A 9,509-nucleotide genomic window follows, 5' to 3' on the forward strand; every position below is an offset into this window, starting at 1 on the left:
ACAGGGAAGAGGAGAAATTAGCCAAGCTTGTAGATAGATTATAGTATTGGAATTGATAAAGGACTCATATCCATGAAAAAAGAATTTAAAAAATTAAGAAATCTGAACTTGTAAAAATTAACTAAAAGCATAGTATTACTTGAAAAAAGCAATTCAATTTTTAAAAAACATAGAGGTGACAGTGTGTCCAACATAAATCTCACAGGAACACAAGAAAGAGAGAGAAGACACGAGATAGAAGCAATTTTCAGAGAGATAATTATCCAAAATTATAGTAAAACTGTAATATCAAAGAGGAAAAGTTAATCCTAAAACCTAAAACAGACATCAAATTTCCTTTAAATAGAACAAAAGCATAGAGATTGTATTACTAAATTAGATGAGAGCAATACAAAAAAAGAAAACTATTGACCAATTACACTCACGAACACAGACGCAAAAATCCCTTTAAAATATGGCAAACAATTGAACTCAACAGTGCTTTTAAAAAACACCAAGAATAGGCTTCACCCAAGACATGCAAAGATGGTTTGTCCTCAGGAAGTCTATTAAATAAGAGAAATAACATATCAACTTCTCAATAGTTGCTCACATGTAGCAACTCAATACCAAAAAGTATTTGATGAAATATAATGCTCGCTTTGTTATTAAGAAAAACAAACAAAAACATTAGCAAACGAAGAATGAATTGGAACTTTCCTACCTGATGTATTAGTTGGGGTCCAGCCAGAGATGTAGAGTCCAGCCAAATAGTCCTATTGAAGGAGCCTAACTTAGGAAACTAGCCACAAAGATGTAGGGAGAGCTGAAAGCCAAAAAGATGGCGGAAATTAGTGAATTGGGAAGCTATCACATCCCTAGTGGAGGGACAATGGAGGAGGTGGAGTAGATAGAGCCCGAGACCCAAGGCCCTCGGGAAGCTGCATTCATATGGAGACTCTCTGCATAGTGAGGACCAGGAAACAAGGGCCTGTCTTGTGGGAGGTGGATCCTGGAGGAGGTGGAGCCCTGGAGCAACAAGAGTAGGGGAGAAAGTCCTTGGCTCCTCCCTTCCTTCCACTCCAGTTGCCTAGCAGTGCGTTCTATTGGCCAATGCTGGGAGTGCCTGGGAGATGTCGTTTACAGGAAAACGAGCAGAGATCTGAGAGCAAAGACACAATTGACCACCATACCTGACATATCCACAAGCAAACAAACTTTAAAGGCTTTCCCTTAGGTCAGAAACAAGACCAGAGTACACTCAGCACCACCTCTATTCAACATCCTATTGAAAGACCTAGAAAGAAATGAAAAGCTAGTGAAAGGAAAGGAGTGTACAAACATACTTATCTACTGACACTATGTCCACATAGAAATCTAAGAGGATTCTCAGACCTATCATTAGAGTTAATAAGAGAATTCGTAAGGGCCACTGAATATAAAATCAATAAACAAAATAGCTTGTCTTCTTTTTTTTTTAAAGATTGGCACCTGAGCTAACAGCTGTTGCCAATCTTTGTGGGTTTGTTTCTTTTTTCACTTTTCTCCCTAAACCCCCCCCCCAAGTACGCAGTTGTATATTTTTAGTTGTGGGTCCTTCTAGTTGTGGCATGTGGGACACCGCCTCAACATGGCCTGATGAGCAGTGCTGTGTCTGCACCCGGGATCCGAACCGGGGAAACCCTGGGCCGCCTAAGGGGAGCATGTGAACTTAACCACTCAGCCACGGGGCCTGGCCTCACAAAATAGCTTTTCTATAGTCATTAACAAACAATTAGAAAATGTAATAGAAAAGGATAGCATTCTCTATAGCAACAAAATCTAAACACATCCAAAAATAAAACTAACAAAAACTGTGCAAGATCTTTATGGAGAAATTTGGAAGACATTATTGAGACCTGAATAAAAGAATAGCAATACTATATTCATGATGACAGGCTCAAGACCTGAAGAGGGTGAAATGTCCCCCAAATAATATATAAATTTAATGTAATTCCAATTTAAATATCAACAGGGTTTTTCATGCAACTTAATAAGCTGACCCTAAATCATATGAAAAATCAAAAGGAGAAGAATAACAACGAAAATGTTTAGAGAACAAGGACTCAAGAGTAAATATTAAGTTATTTATGTTAAAGTTTTATCATATAAGCTAGGAGACTATTGACACAGGGAAAAGCTGAACAGGACACTGAATGGAATCCAGAAGCAGACATAGGAATATATGGACATGATATGTGGTAGAGGTGGATTGCAAATGATTCAATAATGGGGCTAAGGTGATTGGTTACCCAGTGGGAAAAAATTGTCACGTGCCTACCCTATACCATACACCTAAATAAGTCCCAAAGCATTAAAACCCCAAAAATCTCAAAAACAAAATTCTAAAACATTTGAAAGAGAATATAGAATCTTTTTATAACTTTGTTTTAAGAAAGAATTCCTTAAACAAGGCACAAATTTCACAAATCTAAAGGAAGTTATTAATAAATTTGACGTTAACAAAAACTTCAACACAGCAAAAGCTAAAGAGTAGGAGAAGATATTTGCAACACATATGACTGAAGAAGAACCGGTACCCAGAATAAATACAAGAATTCCTAAAAATTAATATAAATAATATTAAAAACAAAATTTAAAAATAAGTAGAAGATTGGAATAGATACTAGTCATAGAATAGGAAATCTAAATGGCCAAAAAACTGTGTGAAAAGATGATCAAACTGACCAAAAATCAGTTATATTAATGAAAATTAAGAAAAAGTTAACCTGCCATCAAATTAACAAAAATGTAACAATCTACCGATTCCAAGGTTTGGCAAGTATGTTGAGAAGCCACCATGGGACGATAAAATTGGTACAAACACCTTGAGAGCAATTTGACAACATCTATTGAAGTTGGTGGACATACCTTGTGTATTAGTCAGCTATCGCTCACTAAAGCTGCATGACAAACGCCCCAATAGCCAGTGGTGTAAAGTAACAATTACGCTCATGCTCACAGCCCAGTGGAGAACAGATGGATCTTGCAGTATATTCATATAATGGCCCGCTAGTTGGCAGTTTAAATGAATGAACTAAAGCTGTATGTATCAACATAAATAAATGTCTAACACAGAATGTGGAGGAAAATAAGCAAGTTACAGAAGAATAACGCTTAGTATAGTGTAATTTATATTTAATGAAATTTTAAACTCAAACCAAATATGGCGAAAGCACTTCCATGTCCCTGTGTGTTCATTAAAACAGCCTGTCAGACAAGGAGGTTAGCTGACAGAAACATCACTTCCAGAAAAGCTATTTTGAAGAAACCCATGGTATTCTGATGGTTTCAAATTCCACATGTAGTGCCCTGGACAGTTACTCTGCACCATATTTTATGTCGCTCTTTTAGGCATCTGGACCATAACCGGTAGGCAGCCAACAGTCTCTTCGCTTTTATAAAGACCTAAGTAATAGTTTGAGGTCATGCTGGGAAGTCTCAGAGCCAATAAATTGCAGCCCCACTGTACTTATGTCACGGCCTCCATATGACTGCACTGGCCTGAGGCGCCCGTTTATGGCCCAACTGTACAGCAGACACATGAGAAAACACCACAGACCTAAAAATACCCATCCTGTTGTATGTTTTCTTATGACACAGTCACCACACTCGGTAGAGTCACATATTGCAAAGAGGAGACCGCTTGGGTTGAAACAAGGACCGGGTGTGCCCGGTGGTGCCAGGCTGCTACCCGATGGGAGCCATGCCTGCCTTCAGAAAAAAATCTGTCGGGAATTAGCAGGGCCCCAGCCACAGACCGAGGTTCAGGGGCAGAGCTCAAAGCCCCAGTGACGAAGGAGACAAGAAAAAAGCCAGGACACAGGGAAAGAAGGAACAGAGCACCAGCCAGTTTGTAAAGCAGGGCCTGGAGCGCAGGGACTTAGGTACTCACACGTCAGTGAGTTAGCCTGCACCCTCTACTGAGGGCCCAAGACGCCAGGCTCTGTGCGGGAGGGGGCTGGGCACAGAGACATGCCCCCTTTTTCCATCCGGGCCTACGAACTCCTGTACTGGTACATGCAGGCAGAGTTGTCGAAAGTCTGCAAGCTACAGTGAGAGAGATTATTACTGTTGGATAGAAACTTAGAACGGCGGGCAGGCTCTGGGGGCCTAGTGGTTACGTTTGGCGTGCTCTGCTTCAGCGGCCCGGTTCCATTCCCAGGCGCACACCTACATCACTCCTGAAAGTAATGATGGAGATTAGAGAACACAAGTGAGTATTTATCTTTGTAATCTGGGGACCACTTTATTACCATGAGCTTGGATTACTTTAATATTGATTTATAATCATGTCATTTCTTAAAAATAAAGCAATAAAATGCTTGTTCCACAATCAGCTTTACTAATGTATGAACAGGCCCAAAGGCATCAAGTGACTTACACAAATTTACATGTCAAATTAGTGCTAGAGCCAAGGGTGGAATTTAGGTCTCCCAGATTCCACCTTCTGATCAACATATATACTGTAAATACAGACATACTCCATAGGATGTGGCCAGGATTCCAAGACACTTTATCTTAAATTTTGAGAGTTAGTGGAAGAAACTGTTTGATCTACAAGCTTTATAAATTGCTTTTAAGGCATATTTTTATAATGCTTTGTTTTAGAGCCAAAAATCTGCCTTCGTTTTAATAATCACATTTATATCTGAATTCTATAAATACTCCAAAGTAATGGGTAGGCATGGAGCCAGTATTAGAAAGATGTATTATTAAAGATTTCATAGCTTTGATTTTATAAGAAAAACCTAAACAACAACATCAAAGCCTAGTTCACTGAAAATTTTTCTAGTTGCTTCAAAAATTGTCTCTAAAATGACAGAAATAAGCCCAGCTTCCCAAGCCTTGCTATCCAGCTGGGATTTCACATCATTTTTTCCTGTCTTACCCTTCCTGGGCCACATCAACCTTCACGCTCTCCCGCTGTGCTGTCAGCTCCACTTCTGCCGATTTCGGCCAATGACTATCGCGTTCACGGACCCTGCTCACATTGGGCTCTCAGTAACAGCTCTTGTTTGAGATTCTCATTTCTGCTTTTCTCTCAGATCTTCAGTCTTCATCTACCTATTCTTTTATCTTTTATCTAATCTTATTTCTGGAGGGTCACATTTAGTCAGATGAGATTATAATTTTGATCACCTATAGTTAACATCCACAAAAACACCATTACATTTTTCTTTTCCTCAATATTGGTCAAGATTAAATAGGGATACTGGAAATGACTAGAATGTACAGACTCTGATTCAGGGGCAGGTGAACAGGGAACTCCCAGCAGAGAGCAAGAGGTGACATCAGAGGAGCACGGTGGGAGATGACCAGGGGGCGATTTGACAGGAGATAGGCTCACTATTAGGGTTTCAGTAACAGGAAACAGAATAGGTGGAAGTCAGGAAAGGCAGGATGTCAGAGAGATCCAGTAGCAATTACACCCAAGATATAAGAGTGCAATATAGGAATGGTGTTGTCAAAGCTGGCTGCCTACTCAATATCCATTTCCATCCCCCTTTTCCATGAAAAATGAAAAAGAAAGGGGAGAAGAAGAGAAGAAGGAGGGTAAAGAGGAAGAGAAGGAGAAGGAAGAGAGAAAAAAGAAGAAAGAAAAGAAATACAGCTGTCCCCTCTTATCTGCAGGGGAACAAGTTTCCAAGACCCCCAGTAGGTGCCTGAAATCATGTATGGTACCAAACTCCATATAGACTATGTTTTTCCCTGTACATCCATACCTATGATAAATTTTAATTTATAAATTAGGCACAGTAAGAGATTAAGAACAATAATAATAAAAGAGAACAGTTGTAACGATACGCTGTAATAAAAGTTACCGTAGATCTTAGCAATCTCAGCATGCGATTTTTTTCTTTCCATATTAAGTTGAGAAATTTCACCTTTTCACTTAAAGGAAGCACTTTACGGCTTCTCTTTGGCTTATCTGACTAGACAGCATCACTACTCTTGGGCTTTGGGGCCATTATTAAGTACAATAAAGGTGACTTGAACACAAGCACTGCGATACCGCGACAGTGGATCTGATAAATGAGACAGATACTAAGCGACTAAAGAGCGAGCGGCATCTACAGCATCCACCCGCTGGACGAGGGGTGAGTCATAACCCCAGCAGGGCAGAGCGGGAGGACCTGAGACGTCACCACGCTACTCAGGACAATTTAGAACTATGAATTGTTTATTTCTGGAATTTTCCATTCAGTATTTTCAGACCATCGTTGACCTTGAGTAACTGAAATCACAGAGAGTGAAACCACAGACGAGGGGGTACTGCTATAGACATTTGGGGTTTTTTCTTATCTAACGGTAGACTTGAATGACTTCAAGTGAAGCAAAGCTACTGAAGAGTCACGTGACTCCCACTCTCGGCTCTCCCACCCGCTGTGTCCCCACCACCTGTGGAAGCAGGGAGTGGGGGGACCCAGGCAAAGGATTTGAATCTCTGCACACCAAAGCGTAGGGGAGAGAGAGAAGCAGTCCTGGACCAGCAGTTGAAGAGAAAGAATTCATTTTTTATTTTTTCTTTGTTTTGTTTTTTCCTTCCCTTGCTTTTGGCAAATGAAAGGTTCTGGTGGGCATGGAATTTGAGAGCACTGGAGAGGAGAGGGGCGGCAGACACATTAATTGTGATGCCTTTGCTGAGTGCGTGGATGGATCCCCTCTCCGGTCTGCACTGAGCTCTGACTGAGGAATGGAATTCCGTTTAAATCTCTTTCCAGTTTGGACTGTGCATCTTCCACAGACACTGTTGTGGGGCTCGGGCTCATGGGCTGCAGCCCGACGGGGTTAGACCTCCTCTCTGCTTCAGTTTATTACATGAAACAACTGTGTTACATAAAAAACGTGAAGACACAAGTGCATTTAATACACGCTTATTTCTTAGCACACCTCCCGTCCCCCAGCAAACCTCTATTGGAAGCTCCTCCCCCCCCAAGGTTGATGTTTTGTCTAAACTCCAAAAGTGTTGTGAACCTGGAACGGTGTCTATTCTCTGAACATTCCTGAAAACAGTCTTCCATTGTAAAAGTCATGTAATCACATTATAGAAAATTTGGGAGGGGGGGAGGGAAGGGAGAGAAAATACCACCTAAACAGTATTACCCTGGTATGAACTGCTACACACAAATGGGATGCTATTTTGGCTATTTTCTCCCCATTTCTTTGCTAAATAAAAGCCCATTCAGTATGACACTGAGCACTTCACCTCGGATAGAGCACTCTGATTCCCCGTTCGCCCCCCACAGTGGCTCCCGGGCACCTGTGATCTAAGGACGAGGATTACAGCAGCTATTATCTATAGTTCAGGAGTTTATATGTCAGAATCAGACTGCCAAACAGGTTCATGTTAGTATCTGTTAAATTCTGAAAGGCCAGGGACAAATCTAAATTCATCCTTAGAAAAAAATGATAATCTCAAAGTGCTAAGTAAAAGAATTTCTTAACGAGATACCATTATAATGTTCATATTTTTCATATATTTAGCATTATGATGCTATTGATTTGCCCTTACATTCTCATCTGGACAGCAAAGATGCGCCAACTTCCTTGTCAAGACATCTCCACATCACGATGTAGTCAAAGATACTGGAGTAGGTGGAGAAATGCTAACACCCTTTTTGAGCCCAATTTCCTCATTTGTGATAATGGAACTGAATGAGATGATCTCTCAGGTTCAGCCCGATTTTAGCTATTATTCTGCAGAATTCAGAACTTGAAGAGTTTCCTTGGTTTAGTGAGAGTTATTTTTAGACAGAAATGCCTTTTATGTTCTCAAGACATATGACACTAGTCTTCTAACCTTTTTTTTCTTAAATATCTGCCAAAAGAATTTCGAAAAACTATCTATCCTCTTGCCTGTATAAATGTACATTTAAAATTTCTCATCATAATGATAAACAGTTATAAAGAATATCATTTCCAGTATAATGTAACTATTGACCTTTTAAAATAAAACTGTTTTAAAAGCACTCAAAATAACCTTAAAACCAAGCAGAGTGTTGCTAACTATAGTCCACTCAAAAATCAGTGAATATGCTTTCCAATCAGAAATTCCCATATTAGTTTGCTTTTGTGTTTGTGTTTCCATTCTACTCCTTCCACAGAATTTTCTCCTAACTTTATATTTTTACGCTTAAAAATCTTTTGTTAATCATCAGATTACTCTATAATAAAAGTATGTGTACCCATTTGGAAACAATTTTTTAAAGATCTCCGCCCATAAGCGTCTAAGAATTCAAAAATTTTTTGAAATGAGTTTTCATTACAGTCATTGGCACACAGTTGAACTAAACAGCACAAATATGTTATAAATTCTGATGCGTAATTATTAAGGAAATGCATTTCTTAGGGAGACAGATGGAAATATTTTACAAATGACCTTATGTCAACATGGATGAATATTGCTTACTGCTAGAATGAGACAGGGTTGAGCATCAGTTCTGCTCTAACTTTCATCTTTATGGGTGGAGAGATTGTCTGTCTAACTGAGCAGGTAGGAATGGAAGCTTTGTTATAGCCATGCCACTCAGGTTTTTGAACTCTTGGGGTATATGCAAAAAGTCATATGTGGTCTTTGTGATGGTTAACTGTGTGTGTCAACTTGGCTAGGCTATGGCGCCCAGTTCTCTAATCGCATGCTAGTCTAGATGTTGCTGTAAGGCATTTGTGAGATGATTAGCATTTATAATCAGTTGACCTTAAGCAAAGCAGATCACTTCCATAATGTCGGTGGGCCTCATCCAATCAGTTGAAGACCTTAAGAGCAAAGATTGAGGTTTTCCAAAGCAAAAGCAATTCTGCCTCGAGACTGCAACATAGAATCTCTGCCTGTGTTTCCAGTCTGCTGGCCCACCCTACAGATTCTGGACTCAGGGCTGCGACATCAACCCTGACCTGAATTTCCATCCTGTCAGCTAGCTTTATAAATTTCAAACTTGCCAGCCCCCACCATGATGTGAGCAAATTCCTTAAAATCTCTCTCTCTCTCGCTGTCTATCTGTCTGTCTGTCTATATCTCCATCTCTCTCTCTATCATCTCTCTCTCTCTTTATATATATGTATCCTATTGGTTCTGTTTCTCTGCAGGACCCTGACTAATGCAATCTCTTATCAAAAATATTTTCAATCTATCATTTGACAATTAGTTTAATTCCTTCTTAAATTTTCTAAGGCGAGGAACTGAATATTCCCTGATTGCGAAAAATGATGTCTTACCCCGTCGTTACGTTCCTCGACACCCAGACCAACATTTCCAATGGTGTCCGTGGTGCTCCAGGGATTTCCCCGCCCTAAGGTGGTGCCCTTTCTTTTGTGAAGCAGAAAGTAGACAGTCATGAAAGAGAACCTTTTTAAACGGATTTATTTCCGTAAAACTATCTATCTTTGTTTCAACACTCTGTGGAAAGTCTTAGGTGGCCTCAGAGTTACTATATCCAGGTCTGAAAACCGCTAATGTGAATCATCTTGCTACCTACATTCTTAAATAT

The sequence above is a fragment of the Equus przewalskii genome, chromosome 15, assembly GCF_037783145.1.
Source record: "Equus przewalskii isolate Varuska chromosome 15, EquPr2, whole genome shotgun sequence".
NCBI classification, from domain to species: domain Eukaryota; kingdom Metazoa; phylum Chordata; class Mammalia; order Perissodactyla; family Equidae; genus Equus; species Equus przewalskii.